A 16,273-nucleotide genomic window follows, 5' to 3' on the forward strand; every position below is an offset into this window, starting at 1 on the left:
AAGCCCTTCCAGGGTGAGACTTTGAGAAGGACTCGGTCTCCCACCTGAAATTCCAAAGGTTTTCTTCGTTTATCAGCGTAGCTCTTCTGTCGGTCTCTAGAGGCTTTAAATCGTTCGTGAATCTGACGATTTTCTCTGTCGTTTCCCGAATGATCTCCGGACCGGTGAGAGTACTGTCGGAAGCTTGCCACCTGACTAATTGGGTATCACCCACCTCAGCCTAGCACAGAGGGGATCTGGACTTTCGGCCGTAGAGGGCTTCAAATGGAGCAGCCTTGATGCTCGTGTGATAACTATTATTATAGGAAAACTTGACAAGGGGTAAATGAGTATCCCATGCCTTCCCAAAGTCAATCACGTAGGCTCGCAACATATCTTCCAGTGTTTGGATGGTCCTCTCACTTTGTCCGTCGGTTTGTGGATGGTAGGCTGTGCTCATGTCCAGCCTTGTTCCTAGGGAATGTTGTAGTGATTGCCAGAATCTTGAGGTGAACCTACTATCTCTATCGGAGATAATGGACATAGGTACACCATGTAGCCGTACGATTTCCCTAATGTATGTTCTTGTAAGTTTCTCCATCTTGTCAGTTTTTTTGATTGGCAGGAAGTGTGCAGACTTGGTCAATCTATCGACGATGACCCATATGGTATCAAGTCCACCCGTTGTCTTGGACAACTTGGTTATGAAATCCATAGTGATCCGCTCCCACTTCCATTCTGGAATCTCTGGTTGTTGCAGTAAACCAGAGGGTTTCTGGTACTCGACCTTAACCTTTGCGCAAGTAAGGCATTTACTTACGAAAGTAGCAATCTCTACTTTCATATTAGGCCACCAGTATAGCTTTTTAAGATCCAGATACATCTTATCTGAACCTGGGTGGACGGAATACCGAGTGTTGTGTGCCTCAGTCATGACCAAGTCTCGGAAACCACCGTGTTTCGGTGTCCAGATCCGGTTCATGAAATATAAGGCTCCGTCACCCTTGGCTTCTAAATTCTTGTCCATTCCTCTAAGGGATTCACTCATCACATTTTCAGGTTTCATGGCTTCAAGTTGAGCTGCCTGAATTTGCTTAGAAAAGTGTGAATGGATGGTTATTGACAATGACTTGACTTTGCGACCAGAATATTGCTTCCGACTTAGGGCGTCCGCTACTACGTTGGCTTTACCCGGATGATAACGCATATCGCATTCGTAGTCACTGAGTAGCTCAACCCACCGTCGTTGTCTCATGTTGAGCTCCTTCTGATTGAAAATGTGTTGTAAACTCTTGTGGTCGGTAAAGATAGTGCTTTTCGTTCCGTACAAGTAATGTCTCCAGATCTTCAGAGCAAACACCACTGCTCCTAGTTCAAGATCGTGGGTCGTGTAGTTAACTTCGCGTGTTTTCAACTGTCTCAAGGCGTAGGCGATGACCTTACCTCGCTGCATCAGAACACAACCGAGCCCTTGATTTGATGCATAGCAATAGACTACGAAGTCTTCTATCCCTTCGAGGAGGGATAGTATTGGCGCGGTGCACAAGGCTCGTTTGAGCGTTTGGAACGCTCTCTCTTGTTTCTCTTCCCAGTCAAAGTCCACGCCTTTCTGGGTCAGGGTTGTAAGAGGTTTCGCTATTCGGGAGAAGTTCTGTATGAATCTGCGGTAGTAGCCAGCGAGACCTAGAAATTGACGAATTTCTGTAGGCGTCTTCGGTGCTGACCAGTTCTCAATGGCTTTAATTTTGGATGGGTCCACATGGATTCCCTCTTCGCTTACCACGTGTCCTAAGAATTCGACTCTTCGAATCCAAAATTCACATTTCGAGAACTTCGCATAAAGTTTCTCCCTTCGTAATGTCCCTAGAACTTGTCGCAGGTGATCGCCATGTTCTTCCTTACTTCGGGAGTAGATCAGGATGTCGTCAATGAAAACGTTGACGAACTGATCCATGTAAGGTCGGCATACCCTATTTATCATATCCAGGAAGACTGCAGGCGCATTGGTCAATCCGAATGGCATCACCACGAACTCGTAATGTCCGTAACGAGTTCGGAAGGTTGTCTTCGGCACATCCTCCTCTAGTACTTGTAACTGGTGATATCCGGATCTCAGATCAATTTTGGAAAAAATAGTTCGCCCCTTGTAGTTGATCAAATAGATCGTTCATGCGAGGCAGAGGGTAACGATTTTTGACCGTCAGTTTTTTGAGTTCTCTGTAGTCGATACACATACGAAATGTTCCGTCTTTCTTCTTAACGAACAAGACCGGTGCTCCCCAAGGTGAGAAAATTGGTCTTATAAAGCCCTTGCTGAGCAGTTCGTTAAGTTGACCAGAGAGTTCCTGCATCTCAGCTGGTGCTAAACGGTAGGGCGACTTGGCTACTGGGGTAGCTCCTGGGACTAAGTCGATTCTGAACTCGACCTGTCGTTGCGGAGGTAATCCAGGTAGTTCTTTTGGGAAAATGTCGGGGAAGTTGCTCACTACTGGAATGTTCTTTAGTTCTTTCGGTTCGAGGCTCGTATCGACGACGTGAGCAAGGAATGCATGGTATTCTTTACGCAGATACTTCTGTGCTTGAATACTTGATATAATACGAAGACTTGTATCGGGTTTGTCGCCGTATACTATAAGAGTTTTGTTAGACGAAAGGTTTAGACGGACTGCTTTCTCGTAGCACATGATGTCGGCGCGATGGAGACTTAACCAATCCATGCCAATGATAACATCGAAGCTTTTTATTGAGACCGGCATGAGGTCGATTGGGAATGAATGGTTATCTAGAGTTAGGGTACAACCTAAGTATATGCTGTTCGTACTTTCAGTTTTCCCATTCGCCATTTCTACCGTGAATTGTTCCTTAAGTGTGTGTGGTTGTTGTTTAAGCATGCGAGCAAATTGATGGTTAACGAAGCTTCGCTCCGCTTCACTATCGAACAGAATGCATGCATAGGAGTTATCGAGGAGGAACGTACCAGTCACCACTGTCGGGTCAGCAACTGCTTCCCTGTGGCCTATAGCTAGTACCCTCCCTGCTCCTCCAACATTCTTCGGTTTGGGGCAGTCCCTTTTAAAGTGGCCTGCTTCGCCACATACATAGTACGTCGGGCTCGCGCCAGAGCCAGGGACTTGGGTGATCGGTTGTGCCGGGAACTTACAGAAATGAACGGTGTGTCCTTTCCTGTTGTAGTTAGAGCACTGCATTTCACGGCAGGGGCCGTTGTGGTGGAAGTTGCATTTGTTGCACATAAGCAAACTTCCAGCATACTGCTTCCCCGGAGCAGTAGCAGCAGTAGGGGTTACCGCGGCATGCACTGCCACAATTTGCTGCTTTTTGGCAGCTTGCTGCTTCTTCTTTTCGTCCCAAAACTTCCGCTTGGTGTCAGCGGGTTTGGAGGGTTCCGGGTTGGCTAGGGTTGTTGTGGTTGCAGGGGTTTTGATTCCATGGTCAATGAGTTGTTGTGCCAATCGCTTGGCACTGTCGAAGGTAGCGGGGTTTGATGCTAGGACATTCCCCTGATACGGAGGCACTAGCCCCCATATGTACTTCTCGATCTTTTTCCCCTCAGTGGGAACCATATTGGGGCAGAGGGCCACCAGTTCGCTGAATCGGGCAGTATAAGCGATCACGTTGGTGCCCTTCATAGTCTGGTTCTAAAGTTCCTGTTCCAATTTCTGGACTACGCCCCTCGGGCAGTATTCCTCCATCATGAGGTCTTTCATCGTCTCCCAGCCCATGTCGTTGGCTACGACAAGGGTTAGAGCTTTAAAGTGGCCGTTCCACCACGTCAGGGCCTTTCCCTCAAAGGTGCATGCGGCATATTTGACTTTGCTCGCAGCAGGGCATGAAAAGATTTTGAAGACTAATTCAGTCTTCTCGAACCATTGCAAGAGAGCAATGACTCCGCCGGTGCCATAGAAAGGCTTCGGCTTGCAATTGGTGAAATGCTTGTAGGAGCACTCTCTCGAGCGCACAGGGGTTTCAACCGGGATTGATTCAACAGGGGTTCCACCTCTGCTAGCATCAGATGAGTGATACTGAGCCATGGCAGTTGCCACTGCTGCAGCTACGACAGCATTCAGGGCTGCAGTATCGATGACTAGAGGTGGAGGAGGTGGTGGAGGTGCAGGGTTATTCCTGGGAGATTTGCGAGGAGGCATCTTTCAGCTATAAGTTTATAAAGATAAGAAAAATGGTAAGAATCAATTCGTAAGCAACGTGAGAGTGACACATGGACTAACTATCCATAGCCCAACAGTTGAATGAGTGTTTGAAATCACAACAAGGAATATTAGTAGGAAAAAACAAGTGTACAGATTTTTCCCACAAATTAGATAGATTTCAATAATACTAGTATTACTGATGTAATAAGTTCAGGGAAAATCGACCTAACAGTAGGTCTTACATCATACCATACAGATAAGTTTGACAGTTCTTAGATTCCTAATTAGAGTATTGAAAGTTAGGAATATTTTACAGCCAAGTGCTACTTAGAGCACAGATGTTAAAGGCTATTCCTTAACCAAAAGACAGAGAGGTACTAGACATCATCTAACGGCGATGGGAATTCCTCGGGCGAGCCCTGAGGTCTGACACTTGACGAAACACCTCTTGAAGGTGTCGCTCCTGAGCCCTCTGGCGGGCTCGAAGTTCCAAGACTTCAGCTCGGGAGGCAGCCAGCTGTTGCTGCAGGGTTTCATTGGTTCTCTGGGTCCGTTCCATGTCTTCTTCAAGATGGCGGATGCGGACTGTGTTGACACCAGAGTTGGCATCAATCTCCATGACCCAGTCAATGGCTGCTCGACATTGCTCAACATTACGAGCTATTCTGCGGATAATGACGGGCAAAGCTCGGTCAGCAGAACCACATTCACTGACGTTGTAAAAGCTTCGGTCCCCAAAGTATGGTAAGGGTTGACCCTTTTCGTCACTCCAGCGATTCAAGTTGGTTGCCCACAAGGGAGTAGGACCTGGAAAAGCTGGTCGGGGGTTGTTGTTCGGGGCTTGACCTACTAGCGGTAGGTTGTTGACTTTAGGCTCGGAGTCAGATCCATCAGAAAAGCCTTCTGCGAGGTGATCATCCAAAGGGATTGGATGCTCATCTTTGGGCTCTTCTTCGATCCACCCGACATTGCCTTCATTTAGAAAGTACGGGTCGCCATGATGGAATCCAACCATTTAAATCTACGCGAGAAGAGAGGTATAAGAATATAGTATACATGTAACTAGTAGTACAAAATACACCTATAGTATTTTAAGTTTAAGTTCTACTGATCTTCTTGTGGTATTGTTGGTAAGTTTTTAGACTTGTTAACACATCACAACCATTCTAGGGCATATGCTAATCACTCCTCGGACCAGCATAATTGATCAGGCTATGCCGTTCCCAGGACTGACCATACATCCCCGAGCTCACTTGTGATATTTAACAATCGTAATACTTTTGTTCTTGTCATTGTGACACTGATTTTAGTATGAATGCAGACTAGTATACTTAATTAAATATTTTAATATTTAAAATATAGACTCTTGGTCAGAGTGCTTTAATCCCTAATGGGTTTATAGTTTAGTATATCTTTTAAGGGTTGATATACTTGATTCACCATAAACAATGCTCTGATACCAATCTGTCACACCCCAAAACCAAGAACGGCGGAAACGTTCTGGGGCGGAGGAAGTCATGTAAAGTATCACAACACAATAAATGTAAATAAGAAAACAACATCATCCATTGCATTAAATATATAATTTTAATACAAGCGTGTTCTGTACAGTTATAGACACCAAAATAATGTAAACCCAAAATAATAAGATGAGTCTTGGATGCGCTCCATCTTCTCAAAAGCTGGCCTCGGTACCTGTCTACTGATGACCTGAGAATACAAGTTATTTTGAAAGAGTTTATCAGCATTAAGCTGGTGAGTTCATAAGTATTTTAGTGTCGGTGTTTGTTATCAAAAACGTTTGAACCTGTCTCAAGTATAAGTTGTAAAATGTAAGCAATTGTTTATAAGTGTTTGTAAAAGTTTGAATTTCTCAGAAAAATCTGTATTTTCTTTTAAAGTAGCCTTCTACCAAGGCTTAACTTTTTTGTATGCTCGTTTGTTGTAAAAGTGTGTAATTTCCCAAGTGTAACTACCATTTAACAAAATATAGTTTGTACATTAATGTTTAAGTGGAATAATCACTAAAAATATGTAATGGGTAAATCATTGTAGTACTGTAGTTTTGTATTATAGGAACTAATGCTGTACTAACTACCTTAATCTGGATTTATATTAAGGTATAATGTGATAAATTGCACCATACTATCGACTAGTAACAACGGCATACGAATGGTCGTAATAACGAAATGACGTTTGGCACCCACAGACCTGCAGGTTCGGCTGTAGCTAGCAGCAAGGTGTAGGATAGTCAATCCAGTATAGATCTATACGCAAACTCACGCTCTCCCTCCAAGAGAATTCTGGCTACAACTCGGGCCATGACATTTAAGGGATGCTCCGATACAGTGGATCACAATCGTTAACGTATTCTTGTATATGTAATGTTTCTCGTTCTAGTATAGTTGTATATGTTCTCCTCCTAGTATAGTTGTATATGTTCTCTTTCTAGTATAGTTGTATATGTTCTCTTTCTAGTATAGTTGTATATGTTCTCATAGTAATGTAATGTATAGACTCATGAATGAACTGACTCATTGATCTACAAGTTGTAGTAGTATGATCCTGTGTTACCCCGATGGTAACTTACTAATGAGGTATCTAGTACGCATGAATATGGAAGTACTTTTATGTCTATATATGTATATTTGATATATAATTAATATTGAAACGACCTTCAGATGGTTACCCGAAATCCCACCAGACCACATCCAAATCGAGAAAAAGGAAATAAGGACTTTTGGTCTTATAAAATGCACCAAGACTTGCTGGAAAGGTACCATCAAAGTGTAAGGCAGGAAAGGTATGAAATTATAGCATCCATGATTACAACAAAAATGAAGGATAGAGAGTCCATCACGACCCACTTGCAGAAGATATAAAGATTTGTGGACCGCTTGGTAAAGTTGAATGTCAACTTCGATGAAGAGTTGGCCATAGATATTATTCAAGACTCTTTGCCTCCTTGTTATGATCAGTTTCGTATGATTTATCATATGAACAAGGATGAGGTCACTCTAAGCAAGCTTCAAGGCCTTTTCAAGGACTGCTTAAAATAGTCTTAAAGGAAAATATGTTGTACCTACTCCTACTGCTACTGCCCCTGTCTTGGTAATTGGACATGGGAAGGGAAAGAAGAGGAAAGCTTCCTCAAAGAGCCACAAGGGAAAGTCCCATATTGGATCTTCTTCTAGTGGGTCCAAAGGTGGTCCCGCTACACCTTCCTCAAACCCAAAGGAAACAGAGTGTTTCCATTGTCATGAAAAAGGGCACTGGAAGCGAAGTTGGCCCAAATACTTGTAGGACATAAAGGATGGGAAGATCAAACCTTCCTTTGTAGGTATTTATACTATTCTGTCTAAAAACTCATCACATGCTAATTCTTAGGTCCTAGATATAGAATGTGTTTTTCACATTTTTTCTGATTTGCAGGGACTAAAAAGAAGTAGGGATGTGGAGCGGGAAGAAGAACTTGATCATGGGGAATAGGAAAAAATCACCTGTCACCAAGATTGGAGTTTATACTTTATTGCTTAGTAGTGGGTTAAATAATGAACTGAATGATTGTTGCTACTCGTCTGATATGGTGAGAAATATTATTTCCTTTTATATTTTGTATAAACAAGGTTTTAACTTTTCTTTTAATAATGAAATTGGTGGTATTAATGCTTATAATAATGGTACCTTTTATTTTGAAGCATTACCTTGTAATGGTATATATGAAACTTTGATGGTTGTAGATAACTTTGGAAATAATGTGTTGCATATTGATTTCCAATGTTTTAGATAAAGCATGCTTATGGCGTTGTCGTCTTGGACATGTTAACAAGAAGCGCATAGCCCAACTCCAAAAAGATGGAGTGTTGTAGTCATCTGACTAAAAGTCGGATGACACTTGTGAATCTTGTTTGCTTAGAAAGATGACCAAGTCACCCTTCACTGGTACTTGTGAAAGGGGTGAGGGTTTGTTGGATCTCAGACACACTGATGTGTGTGGACACTTCAGATCCACCACAAGGGATGCTAATCGCGTGTATGTAACATTTACTGATGATTATAGTAGATATGGGTATATCTACTTAATCAAGCATAAGTCATAAACCTTTGAAAATTTCAAAGAGTTAAAACAAGAAACGGAGAATCAGCTGGGCAGGAAGATAAAGATGCTCCGATCCGATTGAGGAGGAGAGTATCTTAGTATCGAGTTCCATGACTATCTTAAGGAATATGGAATTGTTTCAAAATTGATGCCACCTAGGACACCACAACTTAATGGTGTGCCTGAGTGACGCAATCGAACCTTGCTGGATGTGGTTCGTTTTATGATGAGTCGAGCCTCGTTACCTATCTCATTCTAGGGGTATGCCTTAGATATTGCCACCCATATCCTTAATCTATTCCTAACAAAAATGGTTTCCAAAACACCTGACGAGATGTGGACAGGGAAGGTTCCCTCGTTAGCAAACATCAAGGTTTGTGGATGCGAGGATTTTGTGAGAAAATAAACTCACGACAAGCTCAAACCTCATAGTGAGCGTTGTATTTTCATCGGCGTTCTACATAAATCCTTTGGATATCTCTTTTATAGACCGAGTGACAATGTTGTCTTTACTACAAGGAGAGGAGTCATTCACGAGAGAGAACTCATATTTCAAGATGACAGTGGGAGGCAAATTGACCTTGAAAAGCTTCAAGAGTTAAGCAACGAAGGAACCTCAGACACTAGCGCTCAACTCGAGGAGGAAACACCTGTTCAACAAATTGACGAGTCCTTACCTCTAAGGCATTCTAGTAGAGTTAGACGGGCACCCAACTTTTATGGTCTCCATATTACTACTGAACGTGATACTTTTATCAGTGATAGTACACTCGTAAACTTGGATGAACCTAACAACTACAAGGAAGCCATGACAAGCCCCGAGTCTACAAAATGGAAAAAGGCAATGGACAGCGAGATTCAGTCCATGTATGAGAATCAAGTTTGGAACTTGGTTGAAATTGTACCGGGTCGTAAGACAGTCGGGTGCAAATGCATCTTCAAGAAAAAGACCGACATGGATGGAAAAGTACACACATATAAGGCTTGATTTGTTGCGAAGGGCATTACTTAAACTCCTAGAGTTGACTATAACAAGACCTTCTCACTAGTAGCCAAGATCAAATCTATAAGGGTTATGCTAGCCATAACTACATTTCATGATTATGAAGTAATTCAAATGGATGTGAAAACCGCTTTCCTAAATGGGAAGTTGGCTGAAGATGTTTACATGAATCAACCAAAGGGTTTTGTCATTGCAAAGTACCCTAATAGAGTGTGTATGCTTAGGAAATCCATTTATGGATTGAAACACGCATCTCGCAGATGGAATCTTTGTTTCGATGAGAAAGTCAAAGAATTTAGATTTTCGAGAAGTGAGGATGAGTCCTATGTATATGTCAAAGCTAGTGGGAGTATAGTTAGCTTTCTCGTGTTATATGTGGATGACATACTACTTATAGGAAGCAGCATTCCAACCTTGCAGGAGGTTAAGTCCTGGCTTGGGAAGTGTTTCGCTATGAAGTACCTTAGAGAAGATGCTTACATTTTAGGGATAAGGATATTGAGAAACAGGAGTAAAATATTAACAGGACTTAGTCAAAGCACCTACTTGGATAAGGTGTTGAAACGTTTTAGCATGGAGAATTCCAAAAAAAGAGACTTACCAATCCAGAGCAATACCAAACTGAGTAAGTCTCAGAGTCTGAGTATAGAGGCTGAGATAGTAGAAATGAGTCAAATACCATATGCTTCTTGAGTTGGCTCGATCATGTATGCTATGACATGTACTCGTCCCGATGCAGCCTTTTCTTTGAGCATGGTCAACAGATATTAGGGGAACCTTGGTAAAGCTCACTGGACTGCGGTAAAGAACATTCTTAAGTACCTACAGAGGACTAAGGATTGGGTCCTTACCCTAGGTGGGAGTGATGACTTGAGAGTGACAAGGTATAGTGACGCTAGCTTTCAGACGGACAAAGATAATTTCGGCTGTCAGTCGGGCTGGGTATTTACCCTTAATGGAGGAGCAATAACATAGAAAAGTTCCAAATAGAAAACTGTGGCTGATTCAATGTGCGAATCAGAGTACATAGCAGCCAACGAAGTAGCAAAGGAGGCAATATGGCTGAAGAACTTCATTGGAGACCTTGGAGTTGTACCAGCTGTAAAGGAGCCTATGGATATTTTTTCTATGAGAATGAAATTGCAGTTGCCTTAGCCAAGGAACCAAGGGATCATGGCAGATCCAGGCACATCCACATAAAATATCACTTTATAAGACATCAAGTAGAAGACGGACTACTCGTACTGAAGAGGATATCGTCAGAGAAGAACCTAACAGATCCCCTTACAAAGGGACTCAGTAGGGATAAGCACTGGTTGCATGCAAGGAGTATTGGGCTAAAGGCCGATATTAGTTTTAATGATTAGATAGATATTTAGAAACTTGTAATAGCTAAAATGCAATTGACTTTTGACGATTAAATAAAAGGAGTTATATTTATATGTAAAGATATTGTCTTGTGTCAATTATTTACTATTGTTTCATTTTGCATGTTTTGACTTCCAGAATAATAAGATTATTCAAACTACCCACAGTCGATCATACTTTGGGAGTAGGTTATGTAAGTAGATTGTCATGAATGGGTTTTTTACGATTTTCTAAGGTGTTAGACATTGCTAAGGTTTGCTACAAGCATTCATGAGTGCTCTTGAAATAATATTTGAGTATTGGACAAACCCGCACTCACATGAATCGCTTCATGGAATTTATCACGAGCGATTGTGTGATGATAATATCGTATAATCTTCAAACATAGATATATGAGTTGTTGATTATGAGTTGGTTGTACATTGAAATTGCGAAACCGCATCAGTAACTTTATGTTATAAAACGTGCTGTTGTGTACGATTTAACAAGTAGTTAGTAGAAGCATATAAGTCGAAGTTTATCTGTTCCTTTTATCCTAAGAGGATTAAAAGTGATATCTTGGGCTCCTCGATGATTTTTTTTTGACTTATGTGTAGTGCCCAGTCAGGACTAAGTTGATGTGTTCGATTTAGTTTGATGTCAAAAATCAGAAATCAGGAAACAAACTGCTGGACAATAAGTATGACTATGTTCCATGTATTTGTCCTCATTATATCTTGAAGAACAGAGGATTATATGATCCCTACTCTAAATGGCACGTATGGATTTGACAATGGATTTTAGAGAGCTACGATTGCTACTCGGATTTTGAAGCTACATTGGCAATTATAGTTATTAGACTTATCCAAATGGGAGACTGTTGAATTAGGTGTCTAAGCCCATAACTGTAATAGGTATGTACTTGAACCTATAATAGCATGGTCCATTTCGGTTGTAACACTCTGGAATAATTTGATAGGATGGATATTTGAGGAAGAAGTCATTGTGATTTACTATTATATTATAAGTATAATATATTAATTGAGAAACCACATTATTTAATTAGTATTGATCAAGAACTAATTTGGTATTAATTTAGTGATCAAAAGAAACTGATTAAAGTTACAGGGACTGATTAGGTAAATCGGTAATACTTCTAGTTGGACTGATGACTCATGTTGATTAGAGTTAGACTAAACCTATGTGAGAGTCCAAGAAGGTTTAGCCCAAAAGGCCTAAGAAATATGAAGAGTCATTAAGGTTTCCATGGTTGTAATCCTAAGCTATAAACAAAGCACCTAACACCCTAAAGTTGCCCCCCATGCACACTAGAGTTGTAGCTAGCAAATTTTGAGCTCCCACAACCTCTCAATCAAGTTCATTCTCTTGTTCTTGGTTTGTAATAAGAAATTTGAGGCATCACACTTGAGGTGCTAGGCTGCTAAATGTCAAAGATAATCAAGCTACTACATAAGGTAGTCTTCTAATTGTTTTTTATCATTCAAATGTTACCTTACATGCTAGTTTAGGCTTTATGCTTTGGAAATCATTGTTGCATGTATAATTAGAGAAAACATAGATCTAAAGCATTAGTGTTGTATGTGCACCATAGGAATGTTAGAGTATATTAAAGCCAACATTTGGAAGTGTCAGGGGAATTTTATTATCGCAAGGGTTGAAGATGGTTAGAATTCAACAATTCTACAGAGGATGGGGAGTTAGGGTGATGATTCGCCAGTTCAGAGCAAGTGTTATGGACTTTGTTACCAGCATCAAGAAACTAAGGATTTGGTATGGTATCATTGGAAGTGATTGGGGTTATCGGACTTTTTAAGATGTCGGGGATTATTCTTCCGGATTTCAAGTGTTGGGCGATCATCGAGTTTGGCTAGTAATGGAATGATAGTATGGGTATGCGTACGTCGTTTAGGGTTCATATTAGATGATGGTAAGATGGGTTGGGAATCCATCAAATTTTGTGGGATGGGAGAGCTTCGACGGCTGTCTAGATTGAAGTTATTTAAGTTAGGAGTTTGAGAAAACTTCCAATAGTTGGTCCGCATATTCTTTTAGGCGTATAGCAGCCTTGTGGATGGATCCAGGTTGAGGGTGTGTTAAAGCCATGCTGCCTGTTATTGTTTAAAGAAGGCTTTGGGGTTTAAAGCATGACCCAAACACCTTATTGGAATTCATTTGGATGCCGATTCGACTCAAGATGATTGGGGTTGAGATAGTGTAGGTGTGGTAAAACCATGGGTGGTAACCATAGCTAGTTAGACGTGTTATAAGATTGCGGGATGGACACAACATCCATTGGATTGGCATATTGGATGGGAGTGTTGTAATTCTACAATGGGATAGCAACATTCACCAGTTTGAGGTAGACTATCGTTGAGGTAGTCATGAGTATAAAGGAGGATCACTTCATGCCTTGGGCAAGGCTGTTAGGATTATCGGAGAGCATCTCTCTGTTATCGGAGGAGGACCATTGGTGTCCGAGGTGAGGTTGGACCTGTGTGGGACCTGTAGGCGAGGCCCGTTTGTTAGTATAGACTGGGTGGAACTCATCGGTGAGGCCCATGTGATTATGGCGATGCAGTCGGCACCTGGTAGAGACCATTGGGTCAAAGTATTGAATCTTGGTTTTTGTAGGGATGGTTATGTGGTCAGTGAGTGGTGAAAAGTGATGCTTAGGCTAAGGTAGCCTTGTCAACTGGATTCTAAGAAACCTATTGGCTAGACTAGGTGTGTGACTAGCAGTCTCAACGACGGTTGGGGATCTTTATATCCAGATTTATTAAACGGTTGTCGTGAATCACAAGAATTCAGATGAAATTCAAGTGTAAATCCTTGGATCTCTGGTTATAAATTATGTACTGAGTTGGCTTTTGGTGGCAATTCGCGTTGGGAATCACGATTCTATATGTACAAGATCTTTATCTCAATAAAGGTATGAATTAAGGAATTTGTGTGCTAAGGGCATCAGTTGAAGAAGTTAGGAAAAAGGGAAGTTTTTTGTTCTGGTGTTACAAAAAGTCTTGGTGGTCGAGTTTTGGAATGATTATACCTGTGTGTAGGTCTGGCGAGTGTGGAAATTCGGAATTATAGCAGAAGAGTATCAGTTCAGTAGATAAAGAAGCAATGATTTGCTCAACAATAGATGGTTTAACACGTAGATTGTCTCTCATTGTTCATTATATTCATGGAATCGTTAACATCAGGATGTGCCTTTCTCGAAGGAATAGCTAATCACCTTCGTCAAGTGAAAAGTTTTTGGCATCAACATATAGTCTGTGATTCTGTTTCCTAATGGGAAGCTTATGTAATCAGAAGTTGAGTAGTCAGTTTGGTAGACCAGTGGAATGGAATTGACAGTGGTTCAACATTGGCGATCTGTCGGAGAGGCATACCAATTCGAAATTTCATATTTCGGGTAAAGTAGAAATGGTTATTCTGGAGGGCATCATTTGAGGCTGAGAAATGATTCATTCATCATCAGGTTTAGAGAGCCCTGCTAGGGTTGGGTTCGGTTGCCTTTACAGAAGCTGTTGTATGTTTGGGGTCATGGTTGTGTTGCTCAGGTTGTCTGTTGTGCCTGAGATGCTAAGGAATGACTTTGAGGATGAAGTCTAATTTAAGTGTGGGAGAGTTGTAATACTTGATTCATTTTAATTTTCAGTTTGGATATTTGGTGTGTAATGTTTTGTCAAATTAGTACCTAAGGGAAGAATTGTTAACTTTAAGAAAGATGAATTACGCTGGGCGTACTATTAGATGGTGGTCGCATAGCTCATCCATATACGTTGGGCATACGTGGAGTATGTTTAGCGTACGTGAGCAAGTTGAAAACCCTAATTTTATGGCTTTTAACTTATATAAGCCATAAGATGGTCTATTTTGCCCTTGTTTAACCAGCCTCCATACCCTCGAAAACCCTAATTTGTTTCTTAGCCTTTGTGTGGTGCTTTTGAGGTTTTGTGAAGCTTTTGGTGGGTGTTGTGCATGTTGGATAAGGTGTCTAAGTCCATAACTTATTTGGTATATACTTGACCCGACCCGGCATGGTCCATTTGGGTTGCACTTCACCTGAACAATTTATATGTATAACCTTATGAGAATAGTATGTTTATGATTTATCAATATATTATAAGTTATAATATATTAATATGAAGTCATATTGTTTAATTAGTATTGATCTTAAATTAATTATGAATTAATTTAGTGATAAAAATAGAGATTAAGTAAACATGGGCTATTGCATTTTATATAATGTGGGCTTACACTCATTAGGAATGGGCTAAGCATGCATGGGGGTCCATGGATGATCCATGGAGATTTTAACCCATGGATCCTTGGAAAGGAAAAGACATGGGTTATTAGGGTTTACCCTAATCCTCCCCACTATATAAAGACGCTTATGATACTTGAAATGACAACTAAGGGTGGCTGATTTCAAGAAGTACATACACATTCTCTCAAGTTTCCAAAGTTTGTGGTGATTTGTGATTCCACTTGAGGCATTCACATTATTGGTGCTAGGCTCTCAAACTCCAAGAAATCAATCACTATCAAAAGGTATGTCATTCTTCTAGTGTTTTATGATTCTAGTTCTTCATGCTATGCTAGTTAGGATGTAAACCTTGGAAATTATTATTTGCATGTATTTTAGAGAAAAACATAGATCCAATGTTTATAGGGTTGCATGTACACCATAGTTGTGTTCGAATGCTCAAAACCCAACAGTGATATCAAAGCCTATGCTTGTTTTCTTAAATACTTGATGCAAATTGCTGAAAATCGAAGTTTATATGCTGCCTGCACAGCAGACTCACCGATTCCTTGAAGGTACTCGATGAGTCAAAGGCATAATGCATCCAACTCGTTGAGTTTGTTCATGTACTTGACGAGTTGGACCCCCTGACAGCATATATTCGACTGTTTTGGCTGGAATTGGTCTAGAATCACTACCATAAACTGTTTTGGACTTATAAAACCTGTTTTTGATGTGTTAATGATTATGTTAAACCAATTTCAAGGATAATATTAAAATTCCAAGTTTTATATGTGTTAATATGATTCTTGAAATTTTTGATATGGATGTTCATGTTCTTATGAGTTTTTGTTAGATCATAGAAATTATTTGCATATTTCTTGTTAGTTAATTCTTGATCTTAATGTGTTTTAATGGAATCCATAATTTGTCCTCAAGTTATGGATTACCAAAAGTTTTTCTATTAAAAGTCCATTAAAAACACAGGTTACATAAGTTAAAGAGTCTTTTTTCATCATAAATAGTTTTATGGACTCCATAACTTGTCCTCAAGTTATAGATGTCCAAGAGTCTCTTCATTAAAAGTTTCTTTAAACCTTATTAAAACTCATAAGTTATGAATATCCAAAAGTTTATAAATTGCTCAAAACTTGCTCTCATGTTTTGGAATTTGTAAAGTCTCACACAAACTTTAATTCCAAACCCTAGAGTTTTAAAAGTTAAACTTCAACCCTTATACTATTATAAGATTAATGGTTAATATATATATATATATATATATATATATATATATATATATATATATATATATATATATATATATATGTATAAGCTCAAGTCATTTTACCGTTAGTAGGCCTCATTCACGAAGCCGGTCTATAAGGGGGGTATATGGTTGCTGCCTATAA

This window comes from Lactuca serriola, chromosome 5 (genome assembly GCF_051521515.1).
Source record: "Lactuca serriola cultivar US96UC23 chromosome 5, Lser_US96UC23_V15, whole genome shotgun sequence".
Lineage (NCBI taxonomy): Eukaryota > Viridiplantae > Streptophyta > Magnoliopsida > Asterales > Asteraceae > Lactuca > Lactuca serriola.